This window comes from Carcharhinus amblyrhynchos, chromosome 3 (genome assembly GCF_965287045.1).
Source record: "Carcharhinus amblyrhynchos chromosome 3, sCarAmb.v2.hapA, whole genome shotgun sequence".
NCBI classification, from domain to species: domain Eukaryota; kingdom Metazoa; phylum Chordata; class Chondrichthyes; order Carcharhiniformes; family Carcharhinidae; genus Carcharhinus; species Carcharhinus amblyrhynchos.
In genome coordinates, this window is record NC_137326.1 from 60,737,852 (window position 1) to 60,753,759 (window position 15,908).

Below are 15,908 nucleotides of genomic sequence, written 5' to 3' on the forward strand. Positions count from 1 at the left end.
TGCCTCCCCGCGGTTACATTCAGGCATCTCTGCTCTTCACAGGTACAAGTAAACTGACCCCTATTTACCCGACAGTGCTGACGGACACACTGCATCTGTATGCAGGGAACATTCTTGGGGACCAAGGCGTACGCACATCCCCATCCCTACCCCAAAAAACAAAGCGGATAGCTTGCATTGTCCAAGCACGCTTGCGCAGTAGCACAGTGGTTAGCACTGCTGCTTCACAGCTCCAGGGACCTGGGTTCGATTCCCGGCTTGGGTCACTGTCTGTATGGAGTTTGCACATTCTCCTCTTGTCTGCGTGGGTTTCCTCTGGGTGCCCCAGTTTCCTCCCACAGTCCAAAGATGTGCAGGTTAGGTTGATTGGCCATGCTAAAATTGCCCCTTAGTGTACTGGGATGCTTAGGTTAGAGGGATTAGCAGGTAAAATATGTGGGGGTAGGGCCTGGGTGGGACTGTGGTCGGTGCAGACTCGATGGGCCGAAGGGCCTCTTTCTGCAGTGTAGGATTCTACGATTCTTCCTCTTACCCCTGGAGCCCCCTGCACACAGGATCTGTATACATCTTCCCTGTATACCCCTTTTATATTTGCCAATTTGTCTCTTAAAGGGTGCGTCTGAGGTATCTACTATATATAAATTATGGGAGGTCCACCCAGGGGTGGTCACAAATAAGGCTTCTACAGATTGGGCTAATGGGTAACATCCAGTTCAATTTCCATGTAAATGTAAATGAGCCTTGTAAATTAGGTTATCCTTGAGCCCAGTCAGGGTTACAGTTGCGACAACACAGAATAATACAATTATATACGTGATCTTACACGTGTCTGCAACAGGCAAGTATCAATCTTATTACTTAAAATTATACAATTTTCCAAAAACTTTATTGTTAATCAGAACGCATCAGTTACTCTTGCTTGCAGTCATCACCTGTTTTGGGGAAAGCACTCTGGTCACTTTAATTCATTCATTCATTTCTTTATGTAGTTTCAGCTGGGTCCAATGTTTCCATACACTTTTCCCTCTTATGTCTACACAGGCAAAGGTATCTCCACTAATTATAACTTCATACGGCCCATTCCATTTTGGTGCAAACCCTGGTTTTTCGGGTAATGTTTTTACTAGGACGTGACTTCCCACTGTTGGGACATCAGTGAGCATTTCGAGCTCTCTCTGTGCATCTCTTTCTTCCTGATTATCTTTTACTAATTTATGCAACCCTTTTAGTTGGGCGCTTAGTTCCAAAACATATCTTTTGATTTTGTCTTTTAGTGGGCCTACATCGGCCCCACCTGTTATGATACTTCCTGGTAATTGCATCCCCTTCCTGTCATCAGTTCATAAGGGGTTAATCCAGTTGTTCAGTTTGTGGTAGCTCTTAGCCTCAATATAATGGGAAATACTTACCATAGAACCATAGAACATTACAGCTCAGAAACAGGCCTTTTGGCCCTTCTTGTCTGTGCTGAACCATTTTTTTGCCTAGTCCCACTGACCTGCACTTGGACCATATCCCTCCACACCCCTCTCATCCATGTACCTGTCCAAGTTTTTCTTAAATGTTAAAAGTGAGCCCTCATTTACCACTTCATCTGGTAGCTCATTCCACACGCCCACCACTCTCTGTGTGAAGAACCCCCCCCCCCCCCACAATATTCCCTTTAAACTTTTCCCCCTTCACCCTTAACCCACGTCCTCTAGTTTTTTTCTCCCCTAGCCTCAGTGGAAAAAGTCTGCTTGTATTCACTCTATCTATACCCTTTATAATTTTATACACCTCTATCAAATCTCCCTTCATTCTTCTACGCTCCAGGGAATAAAGTCCTAACCTATTCAACCTTTCTTTATAACTCAGTTTCTCAAGTCCTGGCAACATCCTTGTAAACCTTCTCTGCACTCTTTCAACCTTATTAATATCCTTCCTGTAATTAGGTGACCAAAACTGCACACAATACTCTAAATTTGGCCTCACCAATGTCTTATACAACCTCATCATAACATTCCAACTCTTATACTCAATACTTTGATTTATAAAGGCCAATATCCCCAAAGCACTCTTTACGATCCTATCTACCTGTGACACCACTTTTAGGGAATTATGCATCTGTATTCCCAGTGGCCCTATGATATCCATTTGCAGGTGTTCCCAGGGTCCCTTTGGTCGGGGCTGGTGTCCCATCTTAATTTTTATGGGTCGACCAGGGTTGTGTTGTGCGCACGTCACACATTGGTGACAATGTCGGGCTATGTCTCTTCCCATTCCTTTCCTATACTAGTTATCATAGCCTTTCTTCCCACGTGTGAGAGTCCATGGTGTAGTTCCAATAGGGTGTTTTGCATGCACTCTGGTGCCACTATTTTATTTCATTTCCAAACATTATCAGGCTCTTTCTTCGCTCCCTATGCTTCCCACTTCTCCTTTTCCTCTTTTGAGGTGTCCTCATGTAAGTCCTGAATATCTATTTCATCTCCTGTCTGTCCCATTACTGCTATTGGCAGCTCACCAACTGTCTCCTGCTCGAAGGCTAATTGCGCTGCTCTATCTATGACTTGATTCCCTTTGAAATTAAACCAGTCTGGATTATCTCTTCCTGGTTCTTTCTGATGCGCTTTAATTTTTATTACAGCAGCTTCTTGAGGTTTCTCACTAACTTTTAGCAATGCCTCAATTCGTTGTTGGTGTTTAATAGGAGTTCCTCCTGTGGTTACAAACCCCCTTTCTACCCCATGCTGTCGTGCAGTCGTGTATTATCCCAAATGTGTACTGGCTATCTATATATATGTTTACTGTCTTGCCTTCAGATAACTAGCGCCTTTGTGAGTGCCACTAGTTCTGCCACTTGCATGGATAGACCTCTATCAATTCTTTCTGACCTTACTGTTTCTAGTTTGTCATTTATTACTTCCCACCCTGTCTGGGGTGGTCCTTCCACATATTTACGTAAACCATCTACAAAAAGGGTCTCCTCAGCTATTGTTAAGGGTACATCCTTTATCCTACCACCTTCTACATCCATATCTATATGCCCACAATTGTGTGGCTCTCCTGTGTCTAAAATCCCTTCTGCTGGATTATTTCCTGTGTCCCTTATTTTTATTATGGATTTCCTTGGAGGTAGAAGGACAGCTTCCTATTTAGCCCTTCTCACGTTTGAGGCGGACCTTAGCTTTCCCATATTCAGCATTTCCACCAAAGTGTGTTTGGTGTGGAGGATTATATTCCCTGTCGTTATTATTGGCTTGCTAACCTTTACGGTCCAGGCGGCGCAATCCAAGGCGGCTACGCACTTTGGCAGTCCGGTGACTACCGGCCCTTCTGCAGATGAATAGTAACCTATGGGTCTCTTTTTGTTGCCATGCTCCTGTGTTACCACTGAGGAATAGAACCCTCCCTCATTACTACAATGTATGTGGAACTCGTTATTGGAATCTGGTAATCCTAGTCCAGGGGCTGATATCAGTCCTGTTTTTAATTTGTTGTAAGCCTCTTCCTGCTCAGGCCCCCATTCTATGCATTTAAAGCTAGGTTTCCCCCTTTAACTAGTTTTTGTATAGGTTCTGCCAATTTTGTGAATTCTGGGATAAAACTCCGGCTATAGTTAAACAGTCCCACTACCTTCCTAACTCCTCTTATGGTGACGGGTCGCGGCATTTGTTGTACCGCTGCCTTTCGGTCTGTTGGCATTTCTTTAAGCCCTTGGGATATTAAGTGTCCTAGGTACAGGACTTGTGCTTTCCCAATTTGTGCCTTTTTGGGGCTCACTTTTAACTCTGCCGTTATTAGCTCATTTAATACTAGGTATAGTGCTTCCTGACTTGAACTCATAGAACATAACAGCACAGAACAGGCCCTTCGGCCCACGATGTTGCGCCGACCAGTCAAAAAGCAATGACCCTCTACCTAAACCAAACCCTTTCCATCCATAAACCTATCCACGGATCTCTTAAACGCCCCCAAACTAGGCGCATTTACAACTGCAGCAGACAGGGCATTCCAATCCCTCACCACCCTCTGGGTAAAGAACCTACCCCTGACATCCGTCCTATAACTACCACCCCTTAATTTAAAGCTATGCCCCCTCGTGCTAGCTTTCTCCATCCGAGGAAAAAGGCTATCACTGTCCACCCTATCTAAACCTCTAATCATCTTATATGTTTCAATAAGGTCCCCTCTTAGCCGCCTTCTTTCTAACGAAAACAACCCCAAATCCCTCAGTCTCTCCTCAAAGGACCTCCCCTCCATACCAGGCAACATCCTGGTAAACCTCCTCTGCACCCTCTCCAAAGCCTCCACATCCTTCCTATAATGTGGGGACCAGAACTGCACACAATACTCCAAGTGCGGCCGCACCAGAGTTTTGTACAGTTGCAACATGACGCTGCGGCTCCTTAATTCAATCCCCCTACCAATAAACGCCAAGACACCGTATGCCTTCCTAACAACCCTATCTACTTGATTCCCAACTTTCAGGGATCTTTGTACACATGCACCTAGATCCCTCTGTTCATCCACACTATTCAGAGTCCTACCGTTAGCCCTATACTCTACACATCTGTTATTCCTGCCAAAGTGAATTACCTCACACTTTTCCACATTAAACTCCATCCGCCACCTCTCGGCCCAGCTCTGCAACTTGTCCAAGTCTCCCTGTAAACTAAGACACCCTTCCTCACTATCTACCACACCTCTGACTTTGGTGTCATCAGCAAATTTACTAATCCACCCAACTATACCCTCATCCAGATCATTTATAAAAATTACAAACAGCAGTGGCCCCAAAACAGATCCCTGAGGCACACCACTCGTAACTGAACTCCATGACGAATACTTACCATCAACCACCACCCTCTGTCTCCTATCCTCCAGCCAATTCCTGATCCAATTACCTAAATCACCCTCAATCCCATACATCTGCATTTTCTGCAGAAGCCTTCCATGGTGAACCTTATCAAACGCCTTACTAAAGTTCATATGAAGTCCAAACTTACTAAAGTCCAAACTCTGAAGCTATTAAGATATCATCTACATGCTGTAGGGTTGTGCTATCCTCTGGCAGTTCTACCCTGTTCAGGATGTCCCTCATTACTCGAAGGAAAATAGCAGGGCTGTTGTGGAATTCCTGCAGTGGGCGAGTCCAAGTATACTGTTTGTCTCCCACTGTAAAGGCGAATTTGTCCTGGGATTCGGGATCCAAGGGAGGGACCAAAATCTGTTGACTGTATCTAATACTGTGAATATTTTGTGCTCCTATGACAGTCCATTCAGGATTGTTGAGGGGCTTGCTACAATGGGGTGCAAGACAGGACAGTCAGAAAACTAGAATATGGAACGTGACTTTGTTGAGTCTGGTGTAATCTATCGTGAGCCTATAGCTTCCGTCAGGTTTGCTCACTGGCCAGGTTGGGGAGTTAGTGGTACTCGTGGTTTCCCTCAGAATTCCTTTTTCCACTAACCCTTTAACTACCTCCACTGCAGCTTTCTCTGCTTCTGATTTTATTGGGTATTGTCGGTGGGGCTTATGCTCTGGTCCAGGTACCTTTATTGGGTCTGTTTTAGTTAAGCCGGTATCTAATTTTGTTTTAGCCCATACCTCTGGGGACGGAGGCACAGATGACTCCGAACCCTCCCGCCTCTAATTCCCAATCTCTGGTGGTGGCTGTGGCCATCTTAATAGTTTCAAGGTGACTTGAGTTTCCCTATTCTAATTTTCTGACCATCCTGTCTTGGCCAGATTAATTCTCCCTTTCCACGGTCTATCAAAATCTCATATTCTTTCATTAAATCATTTCCCGTTATTGTACCCTCATTATTTTTACACACACAAAACCTCATTGGTATATACAAATTATTTATTTCTACTAACGTGGTCTCGCTCAGGTAGGCAAGTGTTTTGTTCCCTCCTATCCCGGTTAGGTAAATCATTTTACTTGTAGTGGGTAAGGGTAGGTCGGTGACAGATATGGATGCTCCTGTGTCCACCGGCATCACACGTTGCCTGCCACCGAACAGTGCAGACACGTAAGTCCTTCCCTCCTTCTTACCGTTATAAATGGGGGCTGCAGACCGTCAGTCTTGCTGACCTTGGAGGTTTCTTGGTTCCTCCAGTTCTGCTATGGTCATGGATCGGGTTGGGGGTTTGTTTCAACACACTGCTTCTGTGTGTTCATTTTTATTACCGTGACTACAGTGTTTGCCACTGCTTCCAAACTTGTTTCCTCTCCTTGGGACCCTGCAATCCCTTGCAAAGTGCCCTTTTTGGCCACAATTGTGGCAAGTCAGTTTGGATTTAATCCCGTCCCCATTACTGTAAATGGCTACTCTTTCCTGCCTTACTCTTGTCTGGGATTTCTCCTCTCCTCCTCCCAGTATGCCCCTAGCCCATTCCATTAGTTCATCATAATCCTGGGACATAATCACTCCCATTTTTTGGATGGTTTGGTGAGCACTAGAGCCCATCCTTGAAAGCCTGGATGAACACTCGATCCCCACGGCCTGGGTTTCGCTGCCCTGAGCATTCCTGGTATACCTGGAACAACCGTTCCCCATAGTCAGTTCCTTCCCACTTTAGCACTTGGTCATTGTAATTCTGCTCCGGTTAGTAGGAGCATTTCCTGAAACTCTCTGGACTTCAGTCTTAGACTGGATGAAGGGTGCTTGTTGGGCATCTATTTCTGCTGTTAGGGTGACTACTTGTGTCCAACATCCCCCACTATAACATTGTGCTGAAGGAATGGCGGGTCAGACTGCCCTGACCAGTTGGTGTATGTCTCTCAGGTGTAATTGGTTTCCTACCCAAACTGTATCTAATTCTTCCCAGAATTTAGTGTTTGCGCTTCTAGGTTGTAATTTACCCAGGGAAGCCATTATCTGCTGTCTTTCACCTGGGGTGAAGGGTTTATAATTTGCTGTTGGCTGCGTGTCTGTCCTCCCTCGGGTTACCGGCGCAAAGTTATTTTCTAGCGCTTCCCATTCCTCTGGAGGGGTGGTTGGTCCCTATTGTGTGGACTCATAAGTGAGTAGAGGAACAGTTTCCCCTCCCCATTGATTCTCCTCTAACACTTGGTTTCATTTCTCCAGTTCCCTCACTCTGGATTCTCTCTAATCTTCTCTTTATCTTCACTCCACTTTTTGGTGGAAGCGACTATTCAATTAGTCCCGCTAATTGATGTACTAATAATACATTCTTTGCCTTGTCTCTCTTTTCCCATCTATGCACTTTCTCTGCTGTTCTAAGGTCTGAGAAGTATCCCATCATCCTTTTGCATCCTCTTTATTAACACTCGCCTGTCTGTCATGTGTACTTCAAATAAGAGATCCTGCAGATCCTCTCGTAACTTCTTTATCTGCCATCTCACAGACTTCACTATCCCCAGTCACAACTGCCTCCTTGGCAATGTGTTTTATGCATCGTATGGCCACGATTACTTCCTAGCAATGTGTTTCTCTATCGGAATCTAGCTCTAGGTCAGAGTTCTCACCTGAAGAAGGGGCAGCCAGCGCTCTGAAAACTAGTGGCTTTTGCTAAAAAATAAACCTGTTGGACGTTAACTTGGTGTTGTGAGACTTCTTATTTTGTTTGCCACTAGAGTTTGATGTTAACCGACCTTAGGATCGTGAAGCACGTGGCAAAGTGCCCTTGGTGCCTCTAAGCCCACTTCAGGGATCTGACCTTCGCATGGGGGATATCCCCTCTTAACAAACGGTCTAAGGCTGCACGTTTGAGACAGGCACTTCCTTGTCCTCTAGTCGGTCAGCACAAGTAATAGTCAATCAATATTTATCACTATACCATCAACAATCAGCACTTATCGCTATAATACTCCTTAATTTTACCCCTTTTAAACTATATTGTGACCCCGTCTAACAGATTCAATGATCTCTACCCTGGTTTGCCAATCATGGCCAATCGATCAAACTTACCGCCAGTAGTGAGACCCTGCTGACTACGCCAATTTGTTGTGGGAAATTCACCACTTCGGAGTCAGACTTAAAGGTTCAACAAAACAGTTTTACTCGGACAAAGCTTTGGGAGAAGTGCTGGCATTCTGCAATACTGGCAGCTACCTTCTCAACTACACAATGGCAGTTGAGCATCTTTTATACTTTTTAGATAATAGACAGTATGTACATTAGCTGTTGGCACTTCGTTACAAGTTCAGTAGACAGTACGGACATTGACAGTTAACACATTGTTATAAACAGACAGATACAGACATTGATAGTTAACACATCATTGTACATAGAGTAGATACATTTATGCAGTTATGTCCTCTATTAATGACTCATTTTATCATGCACATTTATGCATTTATGTCCCCCCATCAGTGGCTGATCTTGTTATCAAACTCATTGTTCCGGGTCTGCTTTTATCTCAAGTTTTAAGGTGCATCAAGATCTGACCAGTTTCCTGCAGCAATTTAAACACTACAGGTTTTATCTCTTTGTGTAAACGTCTGTGCCCAAAATCAGTGCCTCTTAATGTCCCTTCCCAGAGTCCGTTGTGTGTGCCAGGTAACCATTTTGTGTCCATCACTTCGATTTCACCCTTCCATGAGCCTTATCATGGTCTAGCTTCCCTCCCTTCGGTCTTTCCCCTGCTTTCCACTGTTCATCTTCTTCATCCACCTTCTTGCAGCTTGCCCTTTTCTGCTCTTCCCTTGCACAGCTGGTCACGTGCCATCTTGCACTGTTTGGCTCATTACCAATGCATCTGTGAGGAGCATGGTGAATCTCATGACGAGTTTGGGCAGAAGTCGCATTCCCTTCTGTTACCTTGGGGGTTGTAGGTCCAGGTGCTATATTTAAAGGTCACCCAGACAACCACCTTTGCCTGGCTACTGTTTCACCCTTCCCTCCCTTGTTATTTCCCACACAACTTGCTCTACTCTACCATCTGGGCTCAAGCATGGGCTGGCATTTACACATTCTCCCAAAGGGGACAGAGCATTAACGCTGCTAATCATGGAAGACCTCATCAGGTCACACCACTTAAATGCAGTCGGTAATGTGAACCTTCCAATTTTTTGCTGATAAGTAAACTAATTTGGAGAGAGAACTTAGTCCTGGCAAGCTGGCTGTTTAATGACCATGCATGACTTGCTAATGCACCCAAGTGGGCTTCCTGGCATTGCTTATAAGGTCCCCAGAACAAAATGGCTCCAGTTCATTCCACTGGGAAACGAATCTTTGGCTTCACATCAAATCGTGTCTCCCTGTGCGGCAAGCTTCCCGCTGCTGGTGGGCGTGGAAGATTCCGCCCATCAGGTAGCGTTACTTTCTAAATAAAAGGAGTAGAGAAAATCAAATCCCTCAGCGGTTTCATAATCAGCTTGTTTACAAAGCAGAATCATTGTTGCCTCTTACACTTCACTACAATTCAGTTCTGATCATTAATTAATTATTCTTAACGATTAATGAGCCCCGGCATTTCTCGCTGTCACTATTTTGAGAGGTTAGCCTATTTCAACACTTTTAAGGTTGACTTCAATTCAATAGCAGCCAGAGGAGGTCTCCCATTAACACAGACCTTGGTTTTCCATGCTTTTTAGTGAATGCCAGCTTACCAAACGAGAAAGTTGGACCTACTCCTGGAGGACTTTGCCAGCTGATTACCTGCCTCTAATTCTCTTTCCCCCTATACCTTTCTTATAAATAATAAACAAGGACACATCATATTTTTAACGCCCTAGTGATGTCTTGCCTGATTATTTTTAACCACACAATGCCCTGGGGATTAACGTTCATTTCCTGAAGTTTCCAGGGAAAAAAATGAGATTGCTCATCCTAGTGGTCGACCCTCAAAAGAGTTAATCAAAACAGCCTTGTCGCTTAGGCCCACTGTTCACTGAACCCTGTGGGCTCAAAGCTACGACAACTCCTGTTGTCACACAATTCCCCTTCCCCTGGCTGATATATGGTTCCAAGGATACCCCTCACAGCCTCAGGGTGACATATGTGCTTCCTCAACTTGCTCACCAGATAGATGAATCCCAGCAACTAATGGTTCTGGGCTTTTATTTTGAATTATAAATACGCCACAGTGCCCAAATTCTATAAAGAAACGAACAAGATGTTTAATACAGGGAATCACACCAGGCCTTGATGACAACAAACAGGTGGAGCCCTTGACAGTGCAGCTGCCCCACCCCAGTAGAGAGCACTTCTTGCGCCATGAAGCAGAAACAAATCTTCAATTTAACTCTATCGGTAAACAGCATTAATAAACTTCTTTACAAAATCTGAAACAGGCAGAGTTGCCTAAAGAATATCAGCTTGTTTGTTGCTTGAACACATGGCGATATAAACATGAAAGTAATGGCAGTTTGTTAAGGCTTTCTGCAACCTTGAAAAACCCCAAAGCACTTTACAGACAAGGAAGTATTTTTAAAGATTACTTTTAATCCAATTAAACTGAACCGACAGTTTAACATCTCATCTGAAAGACAGCAACTCCAAAGGTGAAACACGCCCTCAGCACTGCTCTGTGGGTGTAAATGGCATCACCATATCGTTCGTATGCCACATCATTATAAAAAAGATGATTTTTGCTGCTTCCTTTTCAACACAGTTTAATGACCAACATTACAATGTCCCTTTAAATCCTTCCCCAGCCATCTCCTTGCGACCAATATCATTGAACTTAAAAGTCACTGATTGCTGTGGATGAGTTTGAAATTCTATTGTCCCGAATCCCAGCTGACATTCCCGTCCCAAAAATCTTTGAGCAACAGTTGGGGAAAGACCATTCTCCAAAGCCAAGCCCCCTCCCCCCCCCCGACTCGCCCCGAGGCCAGGCCCCCTCCCCCCCGACTCGCCCCGAGGCCAGGCCCCCTCCCCCCCGACTCGCCCCGAGGCCAGGCCCCCTCCCCCCCGACTCACCCCGAGGCCAGGCCCCCTCCTCCCCGACTCACCCTGAGACCAGAACCATCCTGCACTTACCTTGAGACCAGAAACCCCCTCCATTCACCCTAAGGTCAGAACTCTCCCCCCTCCCACCACTCACCTAGACCAGACCCTGCACCCGCCAACTGAGATCAGACTCCCCGCACTTCCCCCAATCACCTCGAGATCAGAACGTTGCAATTTCACTCATCCCAACCGCAACCACACCCCCCCACAGCCCGAGACTACCGCACCCACCTCCCCCCCCACCCCCACTCAGCCTGAGACCCCCCCCCTCTCCTGATAACTGCAACCAGAATTCCGCATCCCCCACACTCGAGACCAGCTTCTGATAATACTGTAGCTATTGGAAAGACTGCTGCCTTGGCTGGAGGAGAGAGGACTGGGCCTATCCACAGTTACACGTACACAGCCTCTTTAACAGTTTAAAACAGCCAAAGGCACTTTGCCGGAGTGTTAGTAAACAAAATTTGGTACTGTACCACATAAGGAGATATTAGGACGGGGCGTCTATAGCATCGATAAAGATGTAGCTTTTAAGTATATCAAGACTTGTATTCATAACAGTTTTTAATCACCACTTAATATTTCAAAATGTTTCACAATCATTCCAGAAGTGCAGTCACTATAGAAATGTAGGAAACACAGCAGCCAATTTGTAGGCAACAAGCTCCCACAAATAGCAACGTGATAATGAATAGAAAATCTGCTGTTAATTGAGAGGTTTATTGGACAAAACATCAGGGAGATCTCCCCTGCTTTTCTTCGAAATAGTGTCAGTAAATCGTTTGCATTCACCCAATTGGACAGACAGGCTGGTTACTCACTTTAACGTTTCATCTGAAAGATAGCTCCTGTGATGGTACAGCATTCCCTCTGTAACTCGGGTTCTAGCTTTGATTTTTGTGCTCAGGCTTCGAGTGGGACTTGAACCCAGAACCAGGTGACTCAGCCACCAACCGAGCCCTGGTTAACACGGGAAGTGAAGAGGCAGGCAGGTAGTTTATGGCAGCTGAAGGCACAGCCGTCAATAGTGGGGGGATTAAAATCAGAGGGCAGAATTCAGGGTGCAGGTATCTCAGAGGGTTCTCGGGATAGAAGCAATGAGAGGGATAGGGAGGGATGGATTGAAAAAAAGGTAAGAATTTCAAAATCAAGATGTTGTTGGACTGGGAGCACAGTGATTAAATTAGAAAGCAATGGCACAGCCACATTTCAGCCAATGTTGGTCACACTGGAGGTATTTAGAAATCGAGGGTGAATGCACCTTTTAACTCACAACACTCAAGCAGAGGCCTAGTCTAGTAATCCAGAAAACTTCAAATCCCACCGCCCTGATTGTGGAGAAACTGAACTCATTAAAAAACAGGAATCTGTAAAAATCAACAGGAAGCAGTTAGACTTCCATTAAAATTTACAATGACTAACTATTTTTCAGAAGTACTTCACACACTGTTAAAAAGCTTTGGGCACTATGAAAGATCATATATAAATGCAAGTCTTTCTTTTCAAATAGTTTACTCGTATCCTTCAGGGAAGGGAAGTTGCCTTTGTTACCAATCTGGCCGAGATACATCACTCTTTGCTAACTGTGATCTAAAGTACACACGACAGGAAAAACTGGGAATGGATAAGGAATATCAGCATTATCTGCAACACCCACAGCTTGAGAGAGTCTGCCGGGTACTTACTGAAGGATCTGGTCTGCAGTCTGGAATGAAAGCTGCTGGCTGGGAGAACTCCTCAGAAACAGGCTGAACAAGTCTGTACAAGTAGGATCAGTTGCTAGGGGAAATAGCCTCACCCACAAAAAACACTGATCCAATCAGAAATGGAAACAGCTACCTTCTCACAGCCAGCCCACAGTATTAACTCCCCCTCCTTCCCTGCAGTGTTAACCCTCCCCCACTCGTTCCTTCCTTTCCGACACAGTGTTAACCCTCTCTCACTCATTCCTTCCCTCCCTCCCTGCAGTGTTAACCCTCCCTCGCTCCCTACACAGTGTTAACCCTCTGTTGCTCCCTACACAGTGTTAACCCTCCCTCCCTCCCTACACAGTGTTAACCCTCCCTCGGTCATTCCTTCCCTCCCTCCCTGCACAGTGTTAACCCTCCCTCGCTCCCTACACAGTGTTAACCCTCCCTCAGTCCCTGCACAGTGTTAACCCTCCCTCAGTCCCTACACAGTGTTAACCCTCCCTCCCTCCCTACACAGTGTTAACCCTCCCTCGGTCATTCCTTCCCTCCCTCCCTGCACAGTGTTAACCCTCCCTCGCTCCCTACACAGTGTTAACCCTCCCTCAGTCCCTGCACAGTGTTAACCCTCCCTCGCTCCCTACACAGTGTTAACCCTCCCTCACTCCCTACACAATGTTAGCCCTTCCTCGCTCCCTACACAGTGTTAACCCTCCCTCAGTCCCTGCAGTGTTAACCCTCTATCAGTCCCTGCACAGTGTTAACCCTCCCTCAGTCCCTGCAGTGTTAACCCTCTATCAGTCCCTGCACAGTGTTAACCCTCTATCAGTCCCTGCACAGTGTTAACCCTCTCTCAGTCCCTGCACAGTGTTAACCCTCTCTCAGTCCCTGCACAGTGTTAACCCTCCCTCAGTCCCTGCAGTGTTAACCCTCCCTCAGTCCCTACGCAGTGTTAACCCTCCCTCAGTCCCTGCAGTGTTAACCCTCCCTCAGTCCCTGCAGTGTTAACCCTCCCTCAGTCCCTGCAGTGTTAACCCTCGCTCAGTCTCTGCAGTGTTAACCCTCTCTCAGTCCCTGCACAGTGTTAACCCTCTCTCAGTCCCTGCACAGTGTTAACCCTCCCTCAGTCCCTGCAGTGTTAACCCTCTATCAGTCCCTGCACAGTGTTAACCCTCTCTCAGTCCCTGCACAGTGTTAACCCTCTCTCAGTCCCTGCACAGTGTTAACCCCCTCTCAGTCCCTACACAGTGTTAACCCTCTCTCAGTCCCTACAGTGTTAACCCTCCCTCAGTCCCTACACAGTGTTAACGCTCCCTCAGTCCCTGCAGTGTTAACCCTCCCTCAGTCCCTGCAGTGTTAACCCTCCCTCAGTCCCTGCAGTGTTAACCCTCCCTCAGTCCCTACAGTGTTAACGCTCCCTCAGTCCCTGCAGTGTTAACCCTCCCTCAGTCCCTGCAGTGTTAACCCTCTCTCAGTCCCTGCACAGTGTTAACCCTCCCTCGCTCCCTGCACAGTGTTAACCCTCCCTCAATCCCTGCAGTGTTAACCCTCTCTGTCCCTGCACAGTGTTAACCCTCCCTCAGTCCCTGCAGTGTTAACCCTCTCTCAGTCCCTGCACAGTGTTAACCCTCCCTCGCTCCCTGCACAGTGTTAACCCTCCCTCAGTCCCTACACAGTGTTAACCCTCCCGCAGTGTTAACCCTCCCTCAGTCCCTGCACAGTGTTAACGGTCCCTCGCTCCCTACAGTGTTAACCCTCCCTTGCTCCCTACAGTGTTAACCCTCTCTCAGCCCCTACACAGTGTTAACCCTCCCTCGCTCCCACACAGTGTTAACCCTCCCTCAGTCCCTGCAGTGTTAACCCCCCCTCGCTCCTTGCACAGTGTTAACCCTACCTTGTTCCACACATTGTTGACCCTCCCTCCTCTCCCAAGTTGAAGCCAAATCCGATCTTATTGAATGGCAGAACAGGTTTGAGGAATTGAATGGCTATCACTGCTCCTATTACTTACAATCACACTCTCCCCCACACTCTTTCTTACTCTTGATACAGATTGGAGTCACCACAGATTCTAGCACTTCTCCAGACTTCCTCCTTTTGCACCTTCTCCAGATTGAATACAATGTAGTGTTGCCAACCCTCCAGGATTAGCCTGGAGTCTACAGGAATCGAAGGCGACCTGGAAAAAACTCATCAGGACATTAACGGACAATGCTTATGTTATCATTTTCTTTAACCATTTCTCTTTCAAGGATATAAAAGTCCTGAAAATGGGGAAAAGAGGCTGTTTGGCTGACAGCCTAGCACCATCCAATTGGGTAAAGATAGAAGCAAAATACTGCGGATGCTGGAATTTGAAACAAAAACAGCTCTGACATAGGGTCATCCTGATTTGAAATGTTGGTTCTGTTCTCTCTCCACAGGTGCTGTCAGACTTCTGAGATTTTCCAGCATTTTCTGTTTTTGCAACAGGGTAAATAGTTTTGTTGTTTTACAGGTGGGGTTAGGAAGGCAGCGCTCCTAAGACTGGCTGGAGTGTGAGGAAACCTCCATTTAGTCAGAGTTGATCATTTGCAGCTCTGAGACCTTCCCAATATTTCTCCATCATTTGAGGGTGGTGAATCTCTGGAATTCTCTGCCCGTTGAAGTGGTGGAAGCTGCCTCGCTAAATATTTTTAAGACGCGGGTTGATAGGTTTTTGGTAGGCAAGGGGATTAAAGATTATGGGGAGAAAGCGGGAAAGTGGAACTGAGCAGCGACAGATCAGCCATGATCTTATTGAATGGCGGGGCAGGCCCGAGGGGCTAGATGGCCTACTCCTGCTCCTAGTTCTTATGTTCTTATGACTCAATACTACTGGAAAGGCCTGGCTCCAAGAATGGGACTATCCCCAGTGACTCTCTCTATCCTGGGAATGTGGGACTGGGGATCTGCCTGTCCTTTGAACACTGGAACCGAAACCCTCTGTTCCCATTCGCTCTAAGACAAACTTAACATTCGGTTCATGCTTCGGAACTATTGTCTCTATCTTTACGCTCCGGGGGACCCACAACAACAACACACCCGCAATGCGGCTGCTGATTGGTCAATTGTCTAAACCAATCGAGGATCGGTGGGGAGGAAGGAGTGTGCGGATTGGTGGGATGGAGAGGAAGAACGTGCTGATTGGTGGGGAGGTGAGGGAGGAGCGTGCTGATTGGTGAGACTGGCAGAGCATGCTGATTGGTGGGACTGGCGTAGCGTGCTGATTGGTGGACAGCGGAGAGGAGCGTGTTGATTGGTGGGGAGGGACAGTAGGTGTGGCTGCGC

General features: G+C 46.4%; 1 protein-coding gene across 3 annotated transcripts in view; it reads right to left on the reverse strand.

Moving 5' to 3' along the window:
- parp3 (poly (ADP-ribose) polymerase family, member 3) overlaps positions 1–12,724 on the reverse strand; it is a 40,184-nt gene extending 27,460 nt beyond the window's left edge. The window contains exon 1 of one of the 3 annotated variants that reach the window (XM_080184519.1): positions 12,597–12,724. The gene's annotated coding sequence lies outside the window, so the exon portion shown is untranslated. Of the gene's footprint in view, positions 1–11,732; positions 11,879–12,426; positions 12,555–12,596 lie in introns of those variants that run through there. The other 2 variants (XM_080184525.1, XM_080184532.1) reach the window with 2 other exon arrangements.
- Positions 12,725–15,908: the final 3,184 nt, after the last annotated feature.